This window comes from Sminthopsis crassicaudata, chromosome 1 (assembly GCF_048593235.1).
Source record: "Sminthopsis crassicaudata isolate SCR6 chromosome 1, ASM4859323v1, whole genome shotgun sequence".
Classification (NCBI taxonomy): Eukaryota; Metazoa; Chordata; class Mammalia; order Dasyuromorphia; family Dasyuridae; genus Sminthopsis; species Sminthopsis crassicaudata.
The window spans coordinates 140,781,021-140,808,783 of record NC_133617.1 but is presented as its reverse complement, the minus strand read 5'-3'; the positions used below and the strand labels follow the sequence as shown (position 1 = coordinate 140,808,783).

Sequence of the window (27,763 nt, the reverse complement as noted above, 5' to 3'; positions counted from 1 at the left end):
TAACTGGGGAAAATAATACTTGCTCTATCTATGTCCTAACACTACTTTGATGAAAGTGATTTGCAAACCTTAAAAAACTATATAAATTTTAGCTGTTACTCTCACTATTATTATAATTTCAAAGTCGTGGGGTGTGTGCGTGTGGTGTGTGTGTGTGTGTGTGTGTGTGTGTGTGTGTGTGTGTATGTGTGGTGTAGTGGGACCATCCTTGAGAGAGGATCCTATGAAATCCAAAGCAGTGCCCATACAAGCTCCCCCCAGGGTTGCCTCTGACAGCTCATGCTCAGCTCCCATCTGGGCCTCTGCTGGTCATTTTTCCAGTTGCTGCCTCTGGGCCCTTCTGGGGCAGTAACTTGACCCTCCCAGGAGTGGTACAGACCTTAAAATAGGAACAGAATACTCATGTGCAAGATCTTGAGGACAAAAAATAATTTTTAAAAAATGTTTTCCTGGACAGGTGTCACAAACAATGAATCACACAAGCTCTTTCCATTTCCCTTCCCAATTAGCACGGCAGACAGGAAACAAAAGGGAGACTTGCTCAGTTTATCTCTTCTATGACTTGGTCATGCTAAAAAATCATTTCCTCTGCTTCAGAAGGAAGGCAGCTATCCAATGGAATGGGCACACATCGGCAGGTGTCATGTAGCAAATAGATGCCCCGCCTCTTGGCCACTTAGCAAAATGGTGTTTTATTTTGTTTTTGAATAATATTTATCATGCATTTTCATGGAAAAGTTCCTCCCCCTCTTCCCCCCCCCCGCACCCCATTTTTATTATTGATTTCCATTTACAGACAAGGGCTTCACATACATATACAACATCTCATGGGATCACATATTCAATGATATTTCCTCTTCTCTTAAGTCTCCTGGGAATTTTCCTAGTAAACAAAGGGAGATAGAAGAAAGATAATTGGTCTTAAGTTGCCTGGGGGAAACTGGCAGTCTCTTTGTGAGGCAGTAAGCTAAATGCTGGCCTGGACTCAGGAAGGCCTGAGTTAAAATGTGGCTTTGGACACTAACTTTGTGATCTGGGGCAAGTTTCTTAAACCCTGTTTGTCTTAATTCGCTGGAGAAACAGGTATCAAACCTCTCATTCTTACCAAGAAAGCTCCATGGGCAATATAGTTCATGGATCATAAAAAGCAAAGTCATATATGACTGAACAGCAAAAGATTATTTAGACTCATTTAAACCTGCTATCCACTAACTACCATACAAAATAGCCAATATCCATTGCCAGAAGCTTTCTGCACATCAAGATGATCACAATACACTGCCTAAGTGCCAAGAACTCATAAACTAGGTAGACCTCTGGATCTTCTGATGGTTGAATAAACATTTAACAAGCTCATAAATTAACAGAGTGGAAAAGGACAATGGCTTTTGAGTCAGAGGACCTTGATTCATATCTTCCTTCTGTCACTGGAATACCTTTGTGACCTTGGATAAAGTACTTAACCTCTCAAGGTTGTTTCCTCTTCTGTAAAATGAGTGGGTTGACTTAGTCGGCTTCTAAGACTGCTTCTGTATTTATGATATTATGACTTATTGAGCTGACAGAATGCACTGTCCTTTGAAATTCAGATTTGTTTACTAATGTTTACTACCCAACAGCATTGCTGTTTAATGTGTCTGACTTTTATGTTCCCATTTTGGGTTTTTCTTGGCAAAGATACTGGAATAACTTGCTGTTTCCTTCTCCAGCTTGTTTTACAGATGTGGAAACTGAGGCAAACAAGATCGCACCGCTAGTAAGTGTTTGATGCCCAGTTTGAACTCAGGAAGATGAATGAGTCTTCCTGACTCCAGGCCTGGTGCTCTATGCACTACAGTGCCACCTAGCTGTGCTTTTTCCATCTACAGAACACTCATTTTTAGATGCTTTTCCAAAATTAGTGAAGAAAATTTTCTTTGATACCTCTCTGAACCTTGGGAAAAACACCTTTGGATCTGAATTCCAAAGACACAGCTTTGCACTCCATTGTGGGAAACCACTTATCATGGAGGAACCTCAGTTTTCCTATTTAAAAAATACCTCAGTTTAAACCAAGCGATTTCTAAACTACCTTTCAGCTCTAAATCCTCTGAAATTCAGAGGAGTCTACTTTGAGGCAAAATCCTGAATCTTGAGTTAGGTGAGACTGGGAATCTGTGACTCTAACACTTGCTCTAATTCTGAGCAAGTGACTTAACTTTTCCAAGATTCATTTTCCTTATATGAAAAACATGGATAATAATGCTTTTTACTATCTGACAGGGTTATATTTCCCTCAAGAGAGATATAGCTTACAAACCATGAAGGCCTATAAAAAATGCAAACAATTACATATTTTTAATTTAAAAATTTTTTACTGACATATTTCATTTTTATCTCATTTCCTTTCTGAATATCTCTCCTACTCCCCTACCCAGAAAGTCTTTCCTTAAAGCAAAGAATTAGGGGGAAAAAAAGAGGAAAAAAAAGCAGTTCAGTAAAAGTTATCAACATAATACCAAATTTGAGAATATAAACTATGTTCTACTTCCATTGCATGTTCCATTGCAAAGAAGAAAGAGAGGTACATTTTTTTACTTCAAGGTCAAACTTAGTCTTATAATGAGATAGCATTCAATTCTCATTCTTTCCATTTTTTTTGCCATAGTCTTTGTGTCTGTGGCTTTCCTGGGTCTATTAACTTTACTTTGCAATAATTTCTTTGCTATCATATCTATTGTCTTTGCCCCTCATTCTCTCTCCTTCCTGTGTTCCCACAGGACCACCTGTAGTTTGAGTAGTTAGTAAAAAAACCAAACAAACTCCCCAAATTTAATTAATTAAACCAATGTAATTAATTCATTATTAATTATTAATCAGATTATTAAATTTATTAATAAATAATGAATTAAATAATAAGCAATAGTTAATTAAATCAATTAAAGGGGAAAGAAAGTTCTGATTACATATCCACTATGTGCTAGGCACTGCATTAAACCCTTTTATAAATTTTATTTGATTTTATTTTTGAAACAATCATAGGAAGGAAGTATTATTATAATCCTCATTTTACAGTTGAGGAAACTGAGGCAGACAGAACTTAAATGACTTGTCTAGGCTCACACAGCTGGTAAAAGTCTAAGGCCAGATTTGGACTGAGGACTCCAAGCCCGATACTCTATCCAAAGCACCAACTAGCTGCCAGTTAAATCACTGCCTTTTTAGTATTTGACAAAAGGGACTTGGAGTTTCCTAAGGGGTGCAGGATGGATGATTTCAGCTTTGGCCCTGTTCTCCCCAGTAAGCTTGGCTATAACCCATTCTTAAGCTCTGAAATCACGAGAGTAACACATGTTCTGAGCTGATGAGAAATTGTTTTGCTTATGTGTCTATTTATTATAACACTCTGTAATGCATGGTGGTCAGATAAGTGATTATGGCCAGAAAGAGAATCCAACTAAATAGCTAACCTATAGTGCTTCATAGTGTGTTTCATATAGCATGCTAAGCATTTAAAGATATTATCTTATTTTATTCTCATAACAACTCTGGAAGATAGGTGCTATTATTATCCCCATTTTACAGATAAAGAAACTGAGGCACAGAGAGGTGAAGTGACTTGTCTAGGCTCATACAGCCAGCAAATGTCTGAGGTCCTTCCAGACCTGAAGCTCTATTCACTGTAGCTGCTCAAATATGACTTGGCAGAGATTAAATAATAGAACCAAGATTTTAACAAATGGCCTTAATTGGAAGAGCCTTTAAGAGGCATCTAATTTCAACTCCTTTATTTTATAAATAAGGAAACTGAGATTCAGTGAAGGCAAATGCCTTTCCTAAAGGCATATAGATAGCAAGTATCCGGGATAGAATTTGAACTCTTTTCCTCAGACTTCTGAGCCAGGGCTCCTGTTGCTTTGATTTGTTAGCCAGTGCTCTGAGCTTGAAATCCTTCACATTCTGGTACCTCAGAACATCACTGGAATACAATGGAGTATCAAAGTATTGGTGGGTACAAGACTGAAAACTGGAACTCTGGCTGGTAACCTCTTCCTTCCTCCCCTCCTCCCCTCTTCTCCTCCTCCCCTCTTCTCCTCCTCCCTTTTTCCCTTCCTCTTTCTTTTTGAATTTCCCCTGGAGAAGAAAGAAGTTGGTAATTTTCTGGGTAAGGAAACAGGTCAGGTTCTGAAACTTCCAGCTGGTTTCATATTGGTGAAGATATCTGATAGAGGCCAATGTTCCCCACCCCCACCTCATAGTCTGCTGGATTTGTCCCATGTAATCTGAATTGTCATCATACCTTGTAAACTGAAAAGGGATATTGTGAACATGGCGGTCAAAGAACCATGGGAATCTGCCATTGGATTTCAGGGTTATTAAAACTTCAGGCTTCTTCCCATCTAGCTCTTAAAAAAGGCCAATGGCCTTACTTCCTGCCCCTTCCCTCTCCCCCAAGTAAAGCAATGCTGGATTTCCTCCCTTTTCCCCATTTTTTATCCTGGCAGCCTTCTGCGTTTGCTTTGGTTTATATCATTCATAGCACAAGAGGGAGGTTTCCAGGGCTAGCATGAAGCAGATGTGTAGGGGGTTTCATACAAGCCTCCTGGCTCCCCTCCAAGCTGAGAAAATAAACATTTCTCCCTCTTCACCCCCAAGCTCAGTCTCTTTTCTATTCTCATTCTCCCCCTTGTGTATCTCCATTTCTAGGCACAAAATGAGTAGTGATAGAAGAGAGATTTTTGATTCTTTGTTTAGGCCTCATCAAAAACATATTAACTTTTTACTAGATGGCTGAGACCAAAAAATTAATTTCCTATCCAAGTAAGATTATTATTGTTTTGTTCTGTTTTTTTAACCACAGGCATCCTTAACCCAGGGACTGTGAACTTGCCTTTAAAATATTTTGATAATAGTATTTCAAATATAATAGGATTGCTTTGTCATCCTAAATAGTTTATTTTATGCATTTTAAAAAACATTATTTTGAAAAGGGCTGCATGGGCTTCCTCCGACTGTCAAAGCAGCCCATCAAACAAGAAAGGTTAAGAACCTCTGTTCTACAACATTCTGACAAGGGTCATAGGGTCTCTGCTTGAAGACTTCCAGTGATGGGAAGCCCACTACCCACCCAGGCAGCCCTTTCTTGACATCTTTCTCTCATTAACTTTCAGAGTTTCTTGGGGGATGTCAGATGGGAGGAAAATGAAGCCAGAGTAGGAAAGGATGGACTAAGACAAGAGTTCCTAATGTGGGTTTGATGAATTTACCTTTTATATATTTTGATAACTCAATTTCAAATATAATCAATTTCCTTTGTAACATTATGCATTTTATTAATTTAAAAATATTATTCTGAGAAGAGGTATGCAGGTTTCACCAGTCTGCTAAAGGGATCCATGATATTAAAAAAGTTAAAGATCATTGGCCTTGGGGAATAGGGAGGATAAAGGGGTGAACCTGGATGAAAAGTTGATCAAATTGGGAGGGGACATATTTCCTTCAATAGTTTGTAAACTCCTGGAGGGCAAGCACTATGTCATTTTTGGTTTTGTATCTCCTTAAGTGAAGGACAGCAAACATGAAAGGCAATGTGTTATCCGCTTTCTAACTGTCATCTCATTTGATTCTCACAATAATCCTACAAAGTAGGTGCTGTTATGATTCTCATTTTACAGTCGATGAAATTGAAGCAGACAGAAATGACTTTTCCAAAGACACATAGCACTGTTCCTTGCTCCACTTAGCTATCTATAGTTAATACTTTGTACATAGTGGGAACTTAAATGATCTTAGTTGATTTATTGATGAGAAAGATTGTGGTTAAAGAATGGAATTTAAAGATTAGAATCTTAGACATAATCTTACATTGTGAGATGGTGATCTCTGAGAAGTAACCACATGTCATTGAAGTACAGTAGAAAAGATTATCTTTAAAAACAGCAAACTGTATGTAACATAATTTACAGTTTCATATACCATAATTTTGCTGTTGTTATTGTTTATTATACTGAAATCTTCATGTTTGTTTTTTCTTCTATTTTAATAGTTAGCTAATATTTTGCCTATGTCTTTATAAAAACAAATCAGTTTTAATTCCATAGTTTTCATTGTAATTTTTCTCTTCTTTGATTTTCATTATTACTATTATTTTTGCATTTTTGTGGGATCTTTAAAAATGTGGTTAACAAATTTTTTTTTAAAGAAAAGTAGTTCTTTAAGGATAATTAGGGTAAATGACCTCTGAGGTCTCTTCTAGATTTAAATTTGTGAATTTTAAGGTTGCCAGGATGGGGAGAGAGTATTAGAAAAGGTTTTATCTTTCTCCTTGTCCCTAGTTCTCTTACTATCCTATTTTAATATATTATAATATATGTATAAAATATAATAATAATAATAATACCTTCTTTCCCTTTCAAGAGAATCTTCAATTATGACATTATAGTTCCATGACATGGATCAAGTCAAATCAACAAGACATCAACAAGAATTTATGAAACATTTACTTTAGGCCAAGCACTCTGAAAAGCCCTAGGAGTACAAATATATAAGCAAAAGCAAAGACAGTTTTTGAATTGTCCCACAGTGCCCAGTCAGTGATATAAGAAAGTTTTAGAAGCAAATCTTGCCTCTTCAGGAAGACACCAGAACAATCTTCTTTGCTCACATATAGCCTCAGGCCAACTGTGATGCAGAAAAGAATATAAAAGACCTTCTAAAAAGCTTGGAAATTCCCCAAAATCTGGGCCTTTGCTTATCCTTCTTGTTGGAGCTTACATGTAGTAAAAAGAGATATTAGCCCTGAGAAGGCTGCTCTTTCAAGATCTCTTGCAAAGTCTAGCAAATGGAGCTAGAGTGGACCTTCTTGCAAGATTGGTATTACTAACTTTGGTGGAGTCAAGTGATGGACAAGGTGAGTGTGATAAACAGTCCTGTTTTATATTCTTACTAGTTAAGTATACTTTCCTATTCTATCATCCTAGGGATCACCAGGTTAGACTCATGTTCTGAAGGTGCAGATTTAAAGTCCTGAGTTCATAGTCTAACAAGAAGCATCATGTGCGGCTCAAAGGGAAAAAAAAAAGACATCTCTAGCATCTTCTCCTCCCATCCTTCTACAGGGGAAACTTTAATTCTCAGAAATGAAAATAAATTGAAAGTATGAAGGAAGTCTCCCATTGGAAGCAAAATTAACTCCGCTCAACCAAGAGAAAGTTCAGATATCGCCAAATGGAAATTCCCTAATGTCTCAAGTGTAGAGAACATGATAGAAGTTTACATGTCAATCTTTTCTCCCTTTAGTGATATAAATAAGTTGCCATCAACCATCTTCTTTCTCAAAGCTGGAAGGCAGAAGAGCCTGAAAGCACTGAAGAGACTAAATTTCTCGTCTCCTGCTCTTACCAAGTCTGACCCACCTCTCAGACAGGAGGGAGACATTGATTTCCACAATGAGGAATGTTTCATTACAGTAGGCCTTGGGGTTTGGATAACATTCCTCTCCTGGACCAAAATTCTTTGCAATCCCTTGTAAATTTCAACTGTAGGCAAGTCCAATACCTGTAACTGTACAGATAAATAGAGACATCGGTACGCTGAAACAAGGATGATGTTCTAGATGACTGACCTTTGTTACCACTGAAATTGAAATAAAACTAACAGTACATATAATAGAATTTAACACTATACAAAGTATCACCTGGGAAGATACTAGAGTGACAACATACCTTATTACAAATAGGACATAACACATGAATATTTCAAGTGTATGTACATATCTGTGGTAACCCACAATCAATCCAAAGCAATAAATATGGCTAATTAACAAAGCAAAGCTTTTATACCAAAACAATAACACTATCAATAGGCAATATAACTATAAACAGTATCATATATGCGAACAAAATTGCTATGTCATGGATATAGTCAAGTGAACTTAACAGCAAAATAAGTAGCATGCAGAAATATGCAGTGATTCACATATGCAGCAGTAAATACATACAATTACATTTCAAGGTGCCTTTTACATAGGCATTTGATGTCTAGTATTGTTGCCTAGATACATGTGTAACCACATCTTTAGGCTCACCTGTACAACTCAGTCTAGTGACTGGTCTACATAGGTCTGTTCTCTTGTCTGACTGATCTCACAGCTTCTAAACTAGAATTAGTAGTTGGTATAGGCTCTTTTGTTGGTAACTATGTCAGCTTGGTTGTCAGTATATTCATCTTGTTTGGGTTGAATTTATACCCTGTGTGTCTCTGTAGCAGTTTTGGCAGGAAAGGAATTATTTCTGGCTTTAATGTAATATATAAGAAGTTTCCTTCACTGGATGCATCACTTTCAGCACCTGTGTGGGTCAGAAATTTTGTCTCTTTTTAACATAGATAATGTAGTAATTTGCCATTTCGCTTCTCCACTGTGCCTCCAATCTTACAAATGAAGAACTGAGGAAAATAGGAGTTAAGGAATTTGCCTGGAGTCACACAGATAGATTTGATTTTAGATCTTCCCAATACCAAGGCCAATGCCCTATTTATGTACCTAGCTGCCATCTTGACACCCTACTCTCACATAACATTTTTTGAAAAATCTATCATCTAGCTGAAACTGTGGCTTGTTGGGAGGCATCCCTCAGTTTTTCCTTGAACTAAAGATAAACTGAGTTTGAATAATTACATTATCTCTTCATCTGATAAGGATTCATAGTTTTTAATCCTTCCTTTCTCCTCTTTCAAGGGAGAGAAAATCAGTCTAAACTTGTCCCTGATTGATTGTCTCAGGTCCTGTGCTCAGTATTGGTGGGGCTGATGTTCTGCTTTGCTCCTGTGGCTCACGCTCAAGATGTAGAGTCTGCTGTGATGGAACCCTTGGATTACATTGATCCTTGAAGTTTAAAATACTCGTCTCAACTCATGAGACTTTGTTGACAACGGTTTCTGTGTTTGATTTGATGACATCAGATACATGAGGGTTATATAGTGACACAGGACCTTATCACATCTACAATAATAATAATTAATAATAATAATTTCCAGGATACAATCAGGAAGAAATAAAAGTATTAGTGACTTTTTAAAACTCTACTTCCTATAAAGAAAAACAAAATACAAATAAAAATTTTTTCAGAATAGAAAGACAAAAATCTCTTGAATAAATGAGCAATCAAAAAAAAAAAAAAAGACAAGCTTTCTAAATCAAAGAAATTTCCCAGATTCTAATCTGGGACAACACCCATTTAATGACAAAGGTTTAGAAAAGACATAAAGGAGATGACCTCAAGTTTCATCACTACAAAAAAAAAAAAAAAAAAAAAAAAAAATTCAGTCTGGGAAACAACTCTTTCTCTAAAGTTTCTCATAAAAAAAGAAGATTGTTAATTTATGAACTATAAATCAGACTGTTTCTGGAAAACAATTACTATTTAAAACTGGAGTTTTTAGAGGTCATTCAATAAAATGCCTGAGGCAATTTGAGTTAAAAGGTAATCCCAATTAGAAAATAATGTTCTTGGGGCAAAAATCATAAAAGGATAGAAAAAAATGTCTTAGCAAAACCCACAATATCCTGCAAAAATGTGAGACTAGAAATTATATTTTAAAAACTTTTTTCCTCTCTATTGGATTAAAGAACATACTTTTAAGGTAAAGAAATAGATTTAAAATAGTCAAAGAGGATAAAAGAGGTGAATCAGCTTCTTAATTTCCAAAGCTGTTAATAATTTCTCAATGTCAGTCTTTTAACCTCTAAATACATATAAAACACATGGAAAATACAGTGTATTTTACATTTTACTTCCAGTTTAAAATTTTTCATTTATTCCTTTTTGTCTTTAGTGTTATTGCCACCAAAATCCCCAGAAAACAGTTCAGAAGTTTGATTACATATTAATGATGGGTTATCAAAGTTGAACCCCAAAATATATTTTGGTGTGGGACCTCAATATATATAGCTCAGACCATTTCCAAATCAAGAGGCAAAGATTTTATTAAGCTGTTGGTAATAGGCTAAATTCCAAAGGGAAGTTTTAGTGATTATAAAAGGGAAAGGAGCACGCTAAGTTCTCTAGGAGAACTTGCCATTAACAAAGGGGAAGACCCCATAAGGTGGACTAAGTTCCTAATGAACCCACCATTGTGATACTTAGTAAATAGGTTAAATTCCTAAAAGCATTTAGTGAACAAGTAGAGAACCAGTATGTTCTTTTATATAGAAAAATAACCACAGGGATTTACATCTATAGTTTGGCCTTTTGATTGGATATGGAAATTGTGGGGTCATGATAATTTTATCAATTCAAGGAATTATACAAGGAATTTAACAAGAGCCCACTAAGGACAACTAAAGGCCCACTAAGGACAACAAAAGGCCCACTGAAGGATAAGATAATCAATGCCCAGGAACTGGAAATTGGATGGAGGTTCATCAGTTGAGGAATGACTGAATAAGTTAGAGTATATGAATATAATGGAATATTACTTTTCTATAAGAAATAATGAGCAGGATGATTTCAGAGAAGCCTGGAAAGATTTACATGAACTGATGCTGATCAGGCAAATTGAGTAAAACCAGAAGAACATTGTACACAGTAACAACAAGATTATGTGATGATCAATCATGATAGATTTAGCTTTTCTCAGTAGTGATCCAAGGTACTTCCAATAGACTTAGAATGGAAAATGCCATCTACATCCACAGGGAGAACTATGAAGACTGAATATGCACCAAAGTATACCGTTTTCATCTTTTGTTGTGGTGGTGGTTATTCTTTGCTTTTTCTTTCTTGTGTTTTTTTTTCCCCTTTTGTTCTGATTTTTCTTTCATAACACGATAGATATGGAAATGATTGTACATGTATAACCTATAGCAGATAACTTGTCTTGGGGAGGGAGGAGATAAGAGAAGGAAAGAAGAAAAAGTCTGGAGTTCAAAATCTTACAAAACTCAATGTTGAAAACTATCTTAAAGTATACTTGGGAAAAATAAAATACTATTGAGAAAAAATAAATAAATCAATGCCTCTCCCTGCTTGCCTCAGAGAGTACCTGTAGGAAATTAATTAGGTCCCACTGCAACAAAGGTCCACTTTAATTCCACTCAAATTCAACAAAAGGTTTCTCCTGTCACTGTCCTTCTCTATAGCTCACTTAGCTAGTAAGAACTTGGAGTCTTTTGCTGGGATCTTATCCATCCCATCATTTTCACTAAGAAAAAAAACCTCATAGCATATGTTTTAACCAATAAGATGATTAACCAATAAGATGAGATTCTACTTAGTTTATCTCATGGTCCCATGGTATGTTGAGGGTAAGATTTGATAGATGGGTTACCGTTTTCTATAACCTTATTAAAATTTTGATTAATTCATTTTGATATAACAGTTAACAGTAATCACAGATTGCAAAAAACAATGATACATTTATGTTTTGTTTATAATTAGTGAAACAGGTTCAATCAGTGTGAAACAAAATATGGAAAACATAAAGCTCTCAAATATTAATATTATAACAATTTGTTCCCTTGAATTTTAAAAGGATATCGCAGTTGGGGCAGCTAGATGGTGCAATGGATAGAGCACTTGCCCTGAAGTCAGGAGGACCTGAGTTCAAATCTGATCTCAGATACTTAACTCTTCTTAGCTATGTGACCCTGGGCAAGTCACTTAACCCCAATTGCCTAAGCAAAAAAGAATGAATCACAAAAGGTAATTGCAATCTCCTAAGTCCACATAAAATCCTATGAAATATGGTAGTTTGCTTATGACTAATATAAAACAATAACATAAAATTAAAATGTTAAATATATTCACATGATCACCATTGCAATTCAAAATGGCCACTAATGAAATCACATATAAGATGTGTATATAACATGTATGTCACAACTTCTGTTAAGTTTGGATTTTTCACAGACCAATCAATTTTACCAGACATAGATAATCTTGTACCAATTTCCAGGCATTTTGATAGAAATTAAATGTCCTAAGTAGTTTCATCTGCAAAAAATTGACAACTGCCTAAAAAGCCAGGATAAATTAAACATAGTTCTACCTTCTTCAATCTTGTTCTAGTTTACCAAGATAGTTTCCTATAAGTGGATAATAAACAAATCTTAAGATTTTAAAGGAAGGAACTCATAACATTGTCAGCTGTACTTAGCAGAGGTTAGCCACAATTAGAAATCTCAAAAGCCTCCTAGATATATATTTGTTGGCTTGAAGTAGCTGATGATTACTGGGTGGCTGAGCAATGTAGAATATACTAAATTATAGTTTGGCAAAAACTGGGGCAGACTAGCTCCACCATTCTGGTACACTGATATCAGCAGTAGCAACAGCAGGAGAACTATATACTGAAGCCTGGTTGGAATATGTATTTCCTTGTATAGAATGGAATACTGTGTCAGAGTAATAAGTCTGAGCTTGTTGATTAAGAAATATTGGATTTGCTGACAGAAGAATTATTCCTTAGTTGAGAGAAGATATTTTCTCAGAGGGCAATCTATGGTTCTGAACATGGTCCATTTGGGAACTCCTTGCCACCAAAAAAAAGAATCACTTTGAGGCTGCCTTGAATATAACTGAGAAACAGAAACACCAAGTGTAGAATATATTGGTTCTGTATAATGTAATACTGTTGGTTCCGTAATTTTGTATACATGGAATACATTAGGTATTCATTCATCAGTTTGCTATATAATGAAAGCACTTCCCTCACTTTAACATTGAATTCTGAAAGCTCTGAATGTTTGCTGTCAACATTTTCCAATTTTACATCAATAAGTGATCCCATTTGGTGACTGATTATTTCCAAATGAAGCAATTGATTCTGGTAGATCTGGCTAGTCATTATTTGGATCAGCACTTTGTAACACTTGGAAAAGCTCATTTTGTTTTCATCAATATATACTAGTTTATGGGTCTAAACCCGAAGAAATCACCATAAAAGAGGAAAAAGGACACACATGTGCAAAAATGTTGGTAGTAGCTCTTTTTGGGGTGGCAAAGAATTGGAAAATGAGTAGATGCCCATCAATTGGGGAATGGCTGAATAAGTTATGGTATATGAAAGTAATGAAATATCATTGTTCTTTAAAAAATGATGAACAGGCTTATTTTAGAAAAGCCTGGAAAGATTTACATTAATTGATGCTGAGCAAAACAAGCAGAACCAGGAAAACATCGTACACAGCAACAAGAAGATTGTACGATGATCAACTATGATAGACTTGTTTCTTTTCAACAGTTCAGTACCCCAAGGCAATCCCAAAAACTTTGGATAGAAAATGTTATCCACATCCAGAAAGAGAACTATGGAGACTGAATGTAAATCAACCCATGCTGTGTTCACTTTTTTTCTTCTTTTTCTTCTGTTTTTTTTTTTTTTCCTCTTTCATGGTTTTTTCTTTTTTTCTGATTTTTATTTCCCAACATGATTCATAAGGAAATATGTAAAAAAATTGGATATACATGTAAAACAAATGAAAAAAGAATGTTGTTTTTACATGTAACTGGGGAAAATTTTAAAAATTATATACATATATATGTATATACTAATTCAAATTCAGGCTCTATTGTTTCCATCTGAACATCATCACTGAATTATACTGTTTTCTCTTTTAACCATTTCTGATTTAGTCTTGAAGGCAAATGAAACAAAAGTAGAGGGAAACAACCTTATATTCCTTGATGAGTTCACTTTTGTTGGGGATCATTGTCACCAAGAACTATAATGATTTCTCCAGTTTTAAATATTAGTTCATTATCTTCAGCAGCTTCAAAATCATAGCTAGCTTGAACTTTTCCTACCCTCATGTTGGTGGTTAGTTAAGAGGCTTGATAGACTTGCATACAAAATGGAAAGTATGATTGGCTGTTACCTTTGTTCTTTCAATGAGAGAGGCCATCACCAGTCTTCCTGATCTATATCTGGCCTCTAGACCCAGATGCCTCTGGAGGGGAAAGTGAAGCAGGTGACCTTGCACAGCCCTCTCTCACTTAAAGCTAATTCACTTGCATGTCATGGCATCCCCTCCCTGATATCATAGCCCTCCTCTAGAATGAAGGACAAGCAATAATCACTTCTTTCAGTGACAACTTAATTGCTTTTGTTAGTTCTTCCTCTTCCTTTTGGTAGTGACAAGAACAAGTGACACTTGTTCTATAGACTACAAGCCAGTTGCTGGAAATGTAACTTCTTGTTCTTTAAGGTGTTTTTTTTAATCATGGCGAATATTGACTTATTTAATATATTTCACTAGCAAAATCTCTTGAATATACTTCTAAATAAAAAATGTTGCCACATCAATACTCCTAGTATACTCCTAGAAGAATCAGTAAGGATTTTTATGATTCTCTCTCTTCATACTATATAGTCTTTAGACCAAGTGCAAGAGTGGGCTATTTTATCACAAATATCCAAGGTAAGACCACAGCCTTCAGGAGTAATCTAGCTGATTACTTTCTCCACATTTTGGTTGAAGGAGTTATGGCAAAGAGAGGGAGCTCCACAATAATGTAGCATGTCATTGGAGATGCTTGGATTCTTTGAGATCCTCCTCTCTCTTCTCTCTCTCCCCCTGGTGATGCAGCAGAGGCATCAATGGATCTTAGAAATTATATTTCTATGGAAAGAATTCCCATATGGAAAATGGGGTATCACATGTGGCCCTCAGGAAGGCCAGAATTGAAGGCCAGGATCTTTCTCCCCCTCACCTTCTATAAGGGAGACTTGAATTTCTGCCTTTTTTGACTTTTGAAGGAAAATTGGATTTAAGTGATGCAGGATTGCACAAAGTCATCAACCTCTACCACTGTCTAGTGGCAGAAAAGAGATGCAGTAGGTAATGTTATATTCAATATCTAATAGAGGTTTTAAACACCTCACAACGCCTTTCTTCATGGATGTTGGAGCAAATTGTTCTCATTCACTTATTCTATCAGATGAAATCTTTACATTCTTGGGGAATATACCCCTCTAACTCACCTTAGGGTTTGAGATTCCTTAATTACCATCAACCTGTTTTTGCCTGTCTGCCAAAACCAGGATGTGGCTGCTGTGTGTGCTACAGCTTCTTGGAGCCTCAGGTGAAAGTTAGGTGGATCAGTTGGACACCAAAGGTGGAAAGCGGAGTTGCTAGTCTTCCTTGAACATACTCTACACCTCAATTCCTGACAAATGTTGTGGTCAGAGTTTGTCACTATGCTCCACTCAGAGAGGGTATACCTGGGTTGAATTATCTTATCTGATCCTTGAAATGGTTAGTCTAAGGAATATAATTTTCAGGTTAAAGCTAAATTCCAGATCACTATTTTGTAATGCAGAATGAGGCCTCCAAGCTTTATATCTAAGGTTTGATTCCCTTCCCACCAAATGTCAGTTCCCCAATGAATACATGTAGCAAAGAGAAAAGAAATCCATTTATACAAGTCAATAGCAAAATGGAAATAGGAGAAAGTATTCATGTGGAATGAGCTCTCTCACTGGAAAAAATGCAACTCAGCTCAATCAAGAGAGTACCAGATCTCACCCAAAGGGAAATTCCCTTAAGTTTCTAGTGTATAAGCTAGAAATAAATACATGATTGAAATTCTGCAACCAGCTTCTTCCCAGAATAGTTTTCTCCTTTTGGCAATCTAAAGAGTTGGCGTCACCCGTTTTCTTCTTCAAGCCAGAAGCCAGAAAAGCCTGAAGAGACTAGATCTTTCTTCTCTCTCTCACCATCTCCATCCCACTCCTCACTTGAGAGAGTCTCATATGAATGAGTTTTGGGACTCGGGTTATAATAGTAATTCTGCTCTTGGAAATTAATCATGATACATATAAATGGCTTATTGTTATGCCTCAAATTAGAGAAAAAACTTTTTAATAATGGGTCGAGGAAGTTTGTCATCCCAGGCCACCAGACCATTCTTACCCCATCTAAAGAAAGCATCATACTTCCAAAGTCATCCAAGGTAAGTGCCCACTAAACAGTCAAGGAGAGTGCATTCCATGAATATCAATGAAGGTGCTGAATGCAACTATCCGAGGGGCTAGCAATCCTGATTCTATGGCTGGAGCAAGTCCAAACTGGTTAGGACCAGTTTTGTGAAACTCTTAGTTGCTGTACCTAGAGGCAGCTGTTCTGACCATATCTCACCACTCCCCAGCCTCTCCAGTGGACCTTCGAAGAGTTGTCATACAAAACAATTTATCTTCCACGAGACTCCTCCCTGTTGAAATGTATTTAAAGCCTCTTGGGCTCTCCGGTACTTTGGTGCTGTGGTGGTGCCCTGAATTGTAATTCTCTTACCTTGGTTCAAGATTTTTGTTACTTCAGTAGTTTTCTTTATTTCAGATTGGCACAGAAAACTCATTCTTACCTTGACCATTTGCGGGTGTGTAAAGTTGGGAAGGACCAGTGAAATCAGATTAGGATTAGTTTCATTTCACTTCAACTAAAAGCTCCAACACTCCTTCCCCTTTAATTTTGGCTTGTAGCCTTTTCAAGTTGAAGAATTTACCATTAGTGCAGTAACTGACTTTGATACCATGTTTATACTCATTGAAGGCATTTGACCACATGGCTGAAAACATCATGCTAAAAAGCATGGGAGCAAGCACACAATTTCACTCCATCAGTGACTGGGAAAGCTTGAGAGCACTGTACATGGTTCAGAACCCAGGCAAGTATGCCATCATGAAATTCACATACTATACTGTGAACTTCTCTGGGTGACCAAATTTTGAGATAATTTCCCAGAAACCCTCTTGACTGACAGAATCAAAGGCCTTGGTCAGATCTACAAATGTTGTACACAGACCTCTGTTCTGCTCCTGGCATTTCTCCTGGAGTTGTCAGGCAGCAAACAACTCTCTCAGGTGGATGACCTTCTTTTAGGTGTAGGATCAGCTCATTGAGGACTCTGACAAGAATCTTGTCAGCAATGATTGAGAGACCCTGAGATTCTCACAGGACAAACTATTCCCTTTACCTTTGTAGAGATGGACAGTGAAGGAATCTTTGAACTCCTGGGGCATAATATCCTCTTAATATACAATCTGGAAAATTTCATTCAGTTTTTCACATGTAATAGACCCCACCATCACCACCTTATAAATCTCAGCTGAAATAGAATCAGATGATTGTGTATTCAATACAGCCTTCAAAGCTGAGATGAAACAAAGAATTTTCTGCTGTTTATGCTAATTTTGGCCTAGTGATTAACACCAAGAAAACACAAAAACTCCATCAGCCAGCACCACACCATCCATATGTGAAACCATTAGTTATAGCAAATAGAAAAGTTCTGAATGCTGTGGATAAATTCACTTACTTTGATAGTATACTTTCCAGGAATGTACACATTGATATTGGAATTGGCACATGGATTGCCAGAACTAGCTCATGTTTGGAAAGTTCTGAAGAAAAGTGTGGGAGAGGAGAGGTATTAAAGGAATTACCAAATTGAAGGTTTAAGAGACGTGGGGACCTTATCATTGTAGGCCTCTGAAACCTAGACAGTATACCAGCATCCTGCCAGGAAACTGAATCACTTCTATTTGAATTGTCTTAAGAAGATTCTGAAGATCACCTGGCAGGATAAAGGAACAGACTATGAGGTCCTTTCTTGAACTTAACTGCCAAACATTCTAACTCTTCTGCAGACAGCACAACTCCATTGGGCTGGCCACAGTGTTTGAATGGCAAATGTACACTTGACAAAAAAGACTATAGAGAACTCACACAGGGCAATCACTCAACAGGTAATAGAAGGACACTGTCAAAGTCTCTCTTAACTTTCTAATAGATCGTATGACATGGGGGACACTGGCACAGGACCACCCAGCATGGTATGTCCTCAGCAGAGAAGGTGTTATACTCTATAAATAAACCAGAATTGAATTAGCTCAGAAGAAATATGAGATGGTCAGAGTTAGAGAAACCATCCCAATTTATAGATACTATATCATATATCATATATATATATATATATGTATATATATATATATATATATATATATATATATATATACATATATATATATATAATATATCCTAAATTATAGGTACTATGTCAGACCTGGGGCAGAACATTCCAAGCTCATATTGGTCTCAGCAGCCACAATTGGATATACTAATTTGACTCTAACATAGTGATGTCATTTTGATCCTTTTTGAAAATGAACCATCACCATCGTCTTACAGGAGTACCTAAGTGGGTCACAAATAGGTTAAGGGATTTATTTGTAGTCACGCAGCTAGTAAATTTCAGGATTTGAACTCAGGTCTTGCTGACTTTATGACCAGCATTCTATCTGCTTTACCAGACTGCTTCTAAGAATCAATGGGGAATATCAATTGTCTATACATGTATACATACATATGTACATGATCAAAATTATCTAGTCCACCCATTCAATAGCATTTTTGAGTAATCATAAGCCTCACCAAATAGGCCCTACTCTGTCAAGCCAGGGACTAGACATTTGAGTCAGCTGAAAATCTGGAACTAGTCACATCTGTCAGTAGAGGTATTTTCACTTATAGACTCCAGAGGGAGAGGGGAGAAGAGGCTTAAATTCTTCAGATAGTGAAGTTATGATGTTAAAGGAAACTAACCTGATTTAAGAGTTTGAGTTTCTATGTCTGTTTCCAATCTCTATTAGGTAACATTTTTAATGGTAAAGGAAAAGACCTGGATGTATCTGTTTTATTTGAGTTAATACTGCTGTGATAGTACTATACAGTTGAACACTTTTTAATTTTTCAAAGATATTTCTCATAGAATCATAGTTTATTTCTTGTTGTTGTTGAAGCAATTGGGGTTAAATAACTTGCCCAGGGTCACACAGCTAGGAAGTGTTGAGTTTCTGAGGCTACATTTGAACTCAGGTCCTCCTGACTTTAGGGCTGGTCCCCTGTACCATCTAGCTGCTTCTCCCATTGAATCATGTTAGTGCTTAAAAGGATTTTAGAAAGTAATGTAGCCAACTTCCCTATTTTAAAGATGAGGAAACTGAGGACCAAATACAAATGAAGTGATTTACTCAGTGACAGCTAGCTGATGACAGAGCTAGAAATAATAATAATAACGGTGATGATGATGATGATAACTTACATTTATGCAGTGATGTTTGGTTTACAAATTGATTTCCTTACAACAATTTTATGTGGTATGGAATATGAGTATTACTATTCCCTTAGAGACAAAGAAGCTAGGGTTCATAAAAGGGCATCTAAGTGCAGCAGTGAATAGAGTACTGAGTTTTGGAATCAGGAAAACTTATCTTCATCAGTTCAATTCTGGCCTTGGCCTTGATTTGGTTCTCAAGTCAAGTCTCCTGACTATAAGTCCTTTTCACTATATGATATTCCCTACTTCCAATTCAGGCTTTTCCTTTCTCCAGTTAGTTTAAATTAATGAGCTCTTGAGTTTTAAGTAAAATCAATTCATGGTAGTTTTTAGTAATGCCAATATAATTTGAAGGACAGTGAAATATTTTCCTTTTAAAAAGTTTCTAGCAACCCTCTCTTAATCCTTTATTCCCATCTTTAGTTGCTCATGGAAATCCACAGGCAAATGAATTTATTGGCAGCCATTCACTCTTAAATGTAAATCTGTAATCTCACTTATTTTCACAATAACTATGACAGCTGGAAGAAAAGGCATTCTTGCTCTCATTTAACTGGGAAATGAAATGGATGAGACTTGCTTAGAGTTCCCAAGTAAATAAGTGTCAGAAATGAACTCTTTTTTTCCATTAAATTAAAAATAAAAGCTGGTTCTTCTGTTGACATTTGGGAAGAGTATAGAATTTTCATTATTATGTAAAGAGCTAAGGAGAAGGTTGAGATTCCATGTTGGATTTAAAGTCGGAAGATCTGGATTCAAATCCCAGCACTGCCTCTTGCTACCTATATGATCTTAGATAACCATTTCACTAAGTTTTTGGATCAATAAAATGAAAGGTTGGACTAAGCAGATCCTAAAGTCTCTTCCAATTTAAAAGCTACTATCCATACCTTTATAACCATAGCTATGAAGGTGGGTCAGAAATGAGAGAGTATGACTTCTCATAAATGGCCAAGGAAAAGTGCATTTAATGAGGCTCAATATCATCAATAAGGAGCTTTTGCTGAGCACTGTGAAAAGAGAGGGCTCCAGATTTAGCCACTGCCCTCTAGAAAGAATAGTCAAAATCCCAGAATCTGGATCAGAAGATACCTCAGAGGTCTTCTAATCTCACCCATATCCACCCAAATAATAATTCCTCTCACAATATTCCCAGTGAGTAATCACTTTGCCTTTGTTTGAACATCTCCAATGAGAAGGACCACACTACTCCAGACAGTCATTAAACATTTAGACTGCTGCAAATCATTAGAAAGTTCATTTACATTAAATGTAATTTAATTACATCCATTGCTCCTAGTTTTCTTTGCTTTTTGGGGGCCAAATGCCCCCAAATGTCTCTCCCTCCTGTGGGACAAACTACCATAAGATAGCCAGAGCCAAATCCACACTCCCACCGCAGACTAATTTATATTAACTGGGATGTCATTCTCTTTTTGTCTTGCTCCAGTCAATAACTATGTGAGTTAGCTATGGGAGATAGGGAAAAGGATCTTGGAGGGAGAATTGAGACAAAGGTTCTCATCCTAGTGCTGGCACTGTCACTTTGTAGAGACTCAGGCCAAAAGTTAAACTAAACTAGAAGCACAGCCAATCTCCAAAGAGAAGGGCCAATTCACAGCTAAAACTGATGGAAGGAGGGAAAGTCTTACTCATCAAGGTTAACACTGTGTGTACTGTTCTCAGGAGGAAGTGGGAATTTCCATATGGGAAGTTCCCTTCCATATACAATGAATTACTATCTTGATGGGAAACCCGTGGGCAGCTTCATGAGAAGAGAAATGTGTTCACTGAATGAGAGAATTCACCCTCTTTCTTTTCATGGTGACACCATTTTTTTTCCCTGGACGGGAGGGGGCGTTTGCATTTCTATATGCAGCTGTACATTTGCTGACGCACATTTATCTGTCTGACTCTAAAGTGCATGCCTGGTAATTGTTTCCCTTGTCCAGAATGTGTCACCTTTGCCACCACAGTGCTTTCTCTGCCACCCCCTGAGCTATACTTACAGAATCCAAGTATGGGCTGAATTTCCTGAGGTTCCAAGGCCAAACAGGGGTGGGGGAGGTCTCCCTAAAACAGGGGAAGGCCATTCATCCTACCAAAAAGATGGGAAGGGCTGATCAGGCATGGATCAGGAGTGAGATTGTTCCTCACTTGTCCTGTTTTTTCATTTGCTCTTTTCCTTTTTCTCATATTTCTATTCTCTCATCCCTAAATTGGATAAATGTCATTAAGTTCCTGTTTCCATTCCTGCCCATGTGCTGAGGTTTCTTTCTCCCTGGAAAACAGTAAGGGCTCTCAGCTTCCTCTGCTCCTGTGATTTCTGTCTATAAAAATCAGAGGAACAGTGAATTCAGTACTCTAAGGTCTAAGTGATGTAATTCAGTTATAATTACTGCTACCTTTCTCAGGAATTACTGACTCCTGCTGCAGGCTGTTCAACTTGGGACCGTTTCGCAGGTTCCTGGCTTCAGATTCCCCATAATGAAAGGTGGAGGCTTCTCACCAGCTTTGTAATTCCTTGCCCACACTTGAGCTCTTCCACATTCTGTTCACAGAGAGCCCAAAGGAATTAGACTTATTGACTAAACCCAGAGCAAAACTCTGTTGTGTCCCAAATTAGGATGATAACAAACCACCTTAGTGGCTTTGGCAAATCAGATCTGACTTTTAAGGTCTACTCATTGTGAGTAAAGCAAATTATGATAAAAACAGAGAATGGAAATTATTTGAAAGTCTTTTCAGATCAAGAAGACAATGTCTAATACTTGCTGAAAAGACCAAAGGAAATCTCAATTTTTCTCCTGGGAATTGCTCTCAACTATGTCATCACTCTTCTCAGTAAACTTCAAGAGTTTCCTATTACTTCCAGAATTAAATATAAAATCATCTATTGGGTCTTTAAATTCCTTCACAACCTGGACTTTCCTTATCTTTCCAATCTTACCCATTATTTCTCTGAACATAGTCTGGTTGTGTTTCTCATCCATGGCAACTCTTCTTCAAGACTTTACCATTTCACTAGCTGTCCTTCATGCCTGCAATACCCTGCCTCCTCCTCTCTGCCTCTAGTTTTACTGACTTCCTTCAAGACTCAGTTCAAATGCTTCTTTCTTCCAGAGGCCTTTCCAAGGACCCTCAATTTCTATAGACTTCCCCTCTATGATGATTTTCTATCTATTCTGTCTATATCTTGTATGTACACATTTATAGATGTGTTGTCTCTCCCATCAGAAAGTAAGCTCCTGGAAGGTGAGGATTAGCTGTGTTTTGCTTGGATTCCTGGTATACTAAGTTGTAATTAGGATCATAATAACAATAGTTGTTGATTGAATGATTGATTCCTCAGGTACCCTTGATTCATGAAATCAATCTTATTACCACAAAGATTTCTGAACAACAGAAAGCTTTCCCAGGCCTAATACATGGATGATTCACTAATCTCAAGAAAGAATTAATATAACCCATTTCCAGGGCAATTAAAAAAAAAAAAAAAATCCCTTGGAGTTTACCAGGATTTGACCTGTATAATGAGAGTCTGGTTTAGTAAAGATTTGATATTGTTTTTATTTCTGGATTAAAGTGTCACGAAAATTTCCCCTGAGGGGAGTAAAAGCTTTCAATGTACACCATACAGGGACGACCCAATCCTTAGGGCACAAAGCAAGAGGCAGGCTTTTTCCTCTGGGACTGTGTAGGATAGAGAAAAGGGACTGTAGGAGACTATTAGCAAAGCTATGGGGAACAATTTGCTTGCTTCAGCTTTGGAAAGATTCCACTAAGTCTTCTAAGAGGTAATGTGACTTTCTGGATTCCAAAACTAAGGAAAGAGAAGCAGCCAAAAGCAATCATGGATATAAAGGAGGGAAGAAAGAGGTGGAGAAAGACAGGGGAAGGACTGTAGGACAGAGCTGTTCAGGGAAGGGGAGGTGCTGTTCAGACCAAGTAGACAATACCCTGCTCAAAATACTCTTGCCTGATCCCAGGGAACTAGGGGTTTAAGGATATTGCTCATTCAAGGCTGAAGATTCTGAGAAATTCATGAAAGCAGAACAGAATTCCTCTTTGGGAAGGGCAGATTTAAAAAGCTCATTGTGTAGATTATAGGAAGAAAGGAAAAGAAAGAAATCTCCTTCCCACTGCCAAGAGGCAACTAATTCTCAATTCATTTTGCTGTTTCATTCACATGGATTTTCTTTTCCTAAAACTCAGAGTATGAGTTGGTCCTCAGTACCAGAAAGCAAAGATGTTAGTTTAGAATTTATCATGAAGCAGCACAAGTAAAAGATGAGAAAGCTTTTTAAAAAAGAAAAATCATAAATTTAGCCAATAACTTTAATCTGGTGATGTTATAAGCAAGAAAGGAAAAGGAAACGGAGAGGTATTGTACAGAATCATCATTGTAGAGAATAGGATGGATTGCCCCAGGAAGCAGTCATATGTTACTCTAGGGAAGGCAAGGATAGAGATCTGAGCCAGAGAACAGATGGTTTCTTCCCAAATATGATGCTGTGTGACAGGACCTTCATTCATTCCTATAACTAACTGACTCTTTTATAATGCTAAAATGAGGCTAACATTGTGAAGAAGCAATGTGATATAGCTGGTAGAATTCAGGGCATGAGACTGAAAGACTCGGGGTCTAAAACCAGTCTATAAGATCAGCTGTGTGACACTGAGCAAAGTAACAATGTCTATGACTCAGTTTCTTCATCAGTCAAACAAGAATGATAACACCTACCTCATGGATTGTGGTGAAGATCAAGTGGGAAAACAAAGTATTTCACAAGGCTTATGGTACTATTTAATTGTCTTAATTGAGAAAAAAAATTATTTTCCTTATCACCCATGTTTACTTCTACTGAAAAAGAAAGAAAAACAAAGAAAGGCCTTATAACAAATGTTCATAGTTAAGTAAAACAAATTCTCAAATTCTATGTCTCAGTCTACACTCTGAATCCAGTATCTTTTTTTATCAAGAGAAGGGTAGCGCCTCTCATTAGGAGTTCCTTAGAATTGCTGTTAATTTTTATGGTAATCACAAGTTCTTTTGTGTTTTAAAGTTATTTGAAATGTTGTTCTAATATAAATTATTTTCCTGGTTCTGCTCACTTCAATCTGCATCATTTCATTCAAGTCTTCCTAGGTTTTTCTGAAATAGTTCCTTTCATCATTTCTTACAGCACAGAAGTATTCCATTATATCCATTTCCCATAATTGATTCAGGCTTCCACCCAACTGCTGAGCATTTCCTTAATTTCCACTTCATTAACACCATAAAAAAAAGAGCTGCTTTAAAACTTTTTGGACATGTGCCTTCTTTTCCTCTATGCTTTCTTTAGGGTATGGATCTATAGCAGTATCTTTTGGTGCACAGTTGCAAATTGCTTTGCAAAATGGATGGACCAAATTAGAGCTTCACTGACAGCGTATTAACATACCTTTTTTCTCATAACCCTTTGAGCATTTGTCAGTTTCTTTTTTTGTTTTTTGAGGGGACTTTTTTGATTAACTTTGCCAGTAGAAACTTCACAACTGCTTTATAATATACATTTTTCTAACTACAAAGAAATTTGGAACATTTTTCATATGGCAATTGATAAATTAGATTTCATCTTCTAAAAACTGCCTGTTCATATCCTTGTAAGTGCTAACTATTATTCATGAAGGAAAGCAGCAGGGTCAAGGAAGCACCTTTGAGTTTTTCGGTCTTCCCTGAAAATTTGCTTTCATCAGCTGCAAACAACTATTTATGACTTCCTGGAATTTCCCCTGAACCAAATAACTTTCCCCCTCCCCTCCCAACCACACCACTCCCTTCACAACTGAAATCTGAACCCCTTGGCACACAGAGAAAAACAAAACAACATGACATCACCCACCCAGGGATTTGTACTTTCGAGACAACAGCATCAGCCTTTTGTTACAGATGAGATGTGTTGAATCTGCTTTGCCAGGCTTACATCCGGCTCTTACAGACCAATGCTTCTGGTGATCTAACAGTGATGAGGGCAGGATGGCTGGTGAGGTGATAATGCTTGGGGATGAGTGAAAGGAGGGATTATAAATCCTACCCTCCCCCCTCCATCTTTATAATTATGGTGTAAAGGAGAATAGGAGGTCTGTACAGGTCAACAAAGAAGATTTGTGAGTGACATAAGAGAGAGTATGTTGTGCTAGATGGGGACTCAGAAACTACTAGGTTCAACTCTTGTCCCAGTCATTTAATAGCTTTATGATCCTGGGTAAGCCAATTAAGTTCTGTTCATCTATTTCCTCAACTGTACAATGGAGTTAGTAACACTGCCTACCTCACAGGTTTGTTGTGAGAATCAAAAGAGATAATATATTTGCAGAGAGTTTGGCACAGTGCCTGGAACTATTAGGTGTTTAATAAATGTTTATTGACAAATTCACTCTCTGAACCTTACTTTCATCTGCAAAACTTGATGGCTGTCTCAAGTCTGGAATCCCAGAATCAGAATCTTTGAGTTGAAAGGGATTTTCCAGACCTACCTGATCTTAAGCGGTTGAGGGTGGAGGCGCAGGGAATCCCACAGCATCCTAAAGCAGCCTTTACCACTTCACTGAAACTTCCACTCATTGTTTCTGGTTCTGTCATGGAAGACTCCTGTAGGGCAAACTGTGATAGGCAAAAGTCTATGACTGTTGGAAGCATAGATAAGATTTATTTACAGGAAAACAGGGTGCTATTATCTCTTCCTTTCTTCCTTCAAAAATCACAAGAATTAATTGTAGAAGAGAAGGGAAAGGGACCTGTAATAGGGAATAAGACCTAAACGCTGGTCATGTTTTGGCACTATGTGACTTTCAGAAAGCCACTAACTCCTTTCCCTGCTTCAGTTTTTCTCCTTTGTAACAAGAGAATAATAACAGAACTCTGTCCCAGTGACCCCCTTAGGGAGGGTGTTAGAATCAAAGACAGCAACAGATTTGACATTTATAAAGAATTATAAAATACCAGGTGTTATTGTGGGCTATTCTGTTTTTATTCTCCACCTTCCATCCCCTAAAGGGGATATACAGAGAAATAGTCCAGGTTAATTCAAATATCCAAGGCTTTTATGAGGAAAAAAATAGGCAAGACTGGCAGATGTCATTTTAAATTCAACACCTTCATGAACTAATGTTTAATAAACTTTTTTATATAAGTTCTTGTGTCAGGGCTATATACCACCTAAAAATGGAACTTGTTTAAGTCATAAGTGATAGACATGCCACCTGGAAACACATGTTGTTTTCCTGCAGCTAACTGGTACTGGCTGCAGTACTAGAATGAGTCAAGGGGCTGACATTATGGAAAAGCAATATACTCTAGTGGACAGAGTGAATGTTAAGTCAGAAATTAAGAGGACCTGGATTCAAATCCTGTCTGACATCTACTAGCTATGTGACCATAGACAAATCATAGGCAAATTAAACTCGCTAAGCTATAGTTACAAAGTGAGGATAATACTACACACACCACTTGCCTCACAGGGCTGTAAGGATAAAATGAGGTAATATTTGCAAAGCATTTTGCAAACCTCAAAATGTTATATGAATGCCAGCTATGCCAGATAATTCTGGCAGCTGGAGAGGTAGGTAAACAGAACTCTTCAGAAGGGAAACAGCAAACATAGCCAATCAGTTGTAGATGTTGCCCATGAAAGGCAACCATTGTGATATGGTGGAAAATGATCCAGTTCATCTTTAACTCCTTACTCCACTAATTGGCTGTATGGACATAGGCAACTCACTTAATTGTTCTGTGCTTGTGTCCTTACCTGTGAAAAGGGGATGATAATACAATGTGTTGTTTAGACATTTCAGAAGTGTCTGCCTCGATGTCACCCAATTTGGGATTTTCTTGGCAAAGAAAATGGAGTGGTTTGCCCTTTCCTTCTTTAGCTCATTTTATAGGTGAAGAAAATGAGGCAAACAGTGGTAAGTGATTTACCCAGGGTCACAGAGCTAGGAAATGTGCAAGTCAAATTTGAATTCAGATCTTCCTCACTCCAGGCCCAGTTCTCTATCCACTGTGCCACTTAGCTTCCCCAAATACTTAAATTACCCAACTTATTACATGGTAAAGCAAATAGATATAAAGTCTTTTGTAAACTTAAAGTTTACAAGTATCTTGTGATTTAACTGGGATGATGGAGAGGTAGAAAACATAAGCTCCTTGAATGCAAAGGCTCTTTTTTGGTCTTTTTTTTTTTCTTCAATATCCTGCTCTTTCCTCCCAGTACCTAGCATAGTTCTAGCAACATAGCCTTCAGCAAGTATCTGGCAAATTCTGTTTTTGATAGGAAGCCTTTCTACAGACCAGTTCAGAAACAAGCGAAAACCCATTTCACTCAAATTGGTTACAATCCATAAAGAAAGCTGGCATTGACATGACTTATTTCCCTTCTAATATAATACTTCAGTGTCTGATTATGCTCCTCATCTAATAAGGCTCATGAATGTGGATGGGGGGGGGGGGGGAATACATCTTCATTTTCAGTAATCTCAAGCTGTAATTTGATATTTCCTTCAATTCCGAACATAGGTAACAAATATTAACTTTAGGAATGGTTCACAGGCTTTATTAGACTGCCACACAAAGAAGTTGAGAACCCTTGCTCTATAAAATGGGACACTAATTGTGAAAAGGGCTTTGT

At 37.2% G+C, this 27,763-nt stretch overlaps 1 long non-coding RNA gene and 1 pseudogene across 2 annotated transcripts in view; one reads left to right on the top strand and one right to left on the bottom strand.

Moving 5' to 3' along the window:
* The window catches only part of LOC141543210 (uncharacterized), a 129,885-nt gene extending 118,828 nt beyond the window's left edge, over nucleotides 1–11,057 (top strand). For both annotated transcript variants that reach the window (XR_012482382.1, XR_012482384.1), the window contains 3 exons: nucleotides 1,710–1,756; nucleotides 6,397–6,889; nucleotides 8,761–11,057. This is a non-coding gene — a long non-coding RNA (uncharacterized LOC141543210). The remainder of the gene's footprint in view (nucleotides 1–1,709; nucleotides 1,757–6,396; nucleotides 6,890–8,760) is intronic.
* A 1,074-nt stretch (nucleotides 11,058–12,131) lies between these two features.
* LOC141549375 (signal transducing adapter molecule 1 pseudogene) lies at nucleotides 12,132–25,701 on the bottom strand (annotated as a pseudogene).
* Nucleotides 25,702–27,763: the final 2,062 nt, after the last annotated feature.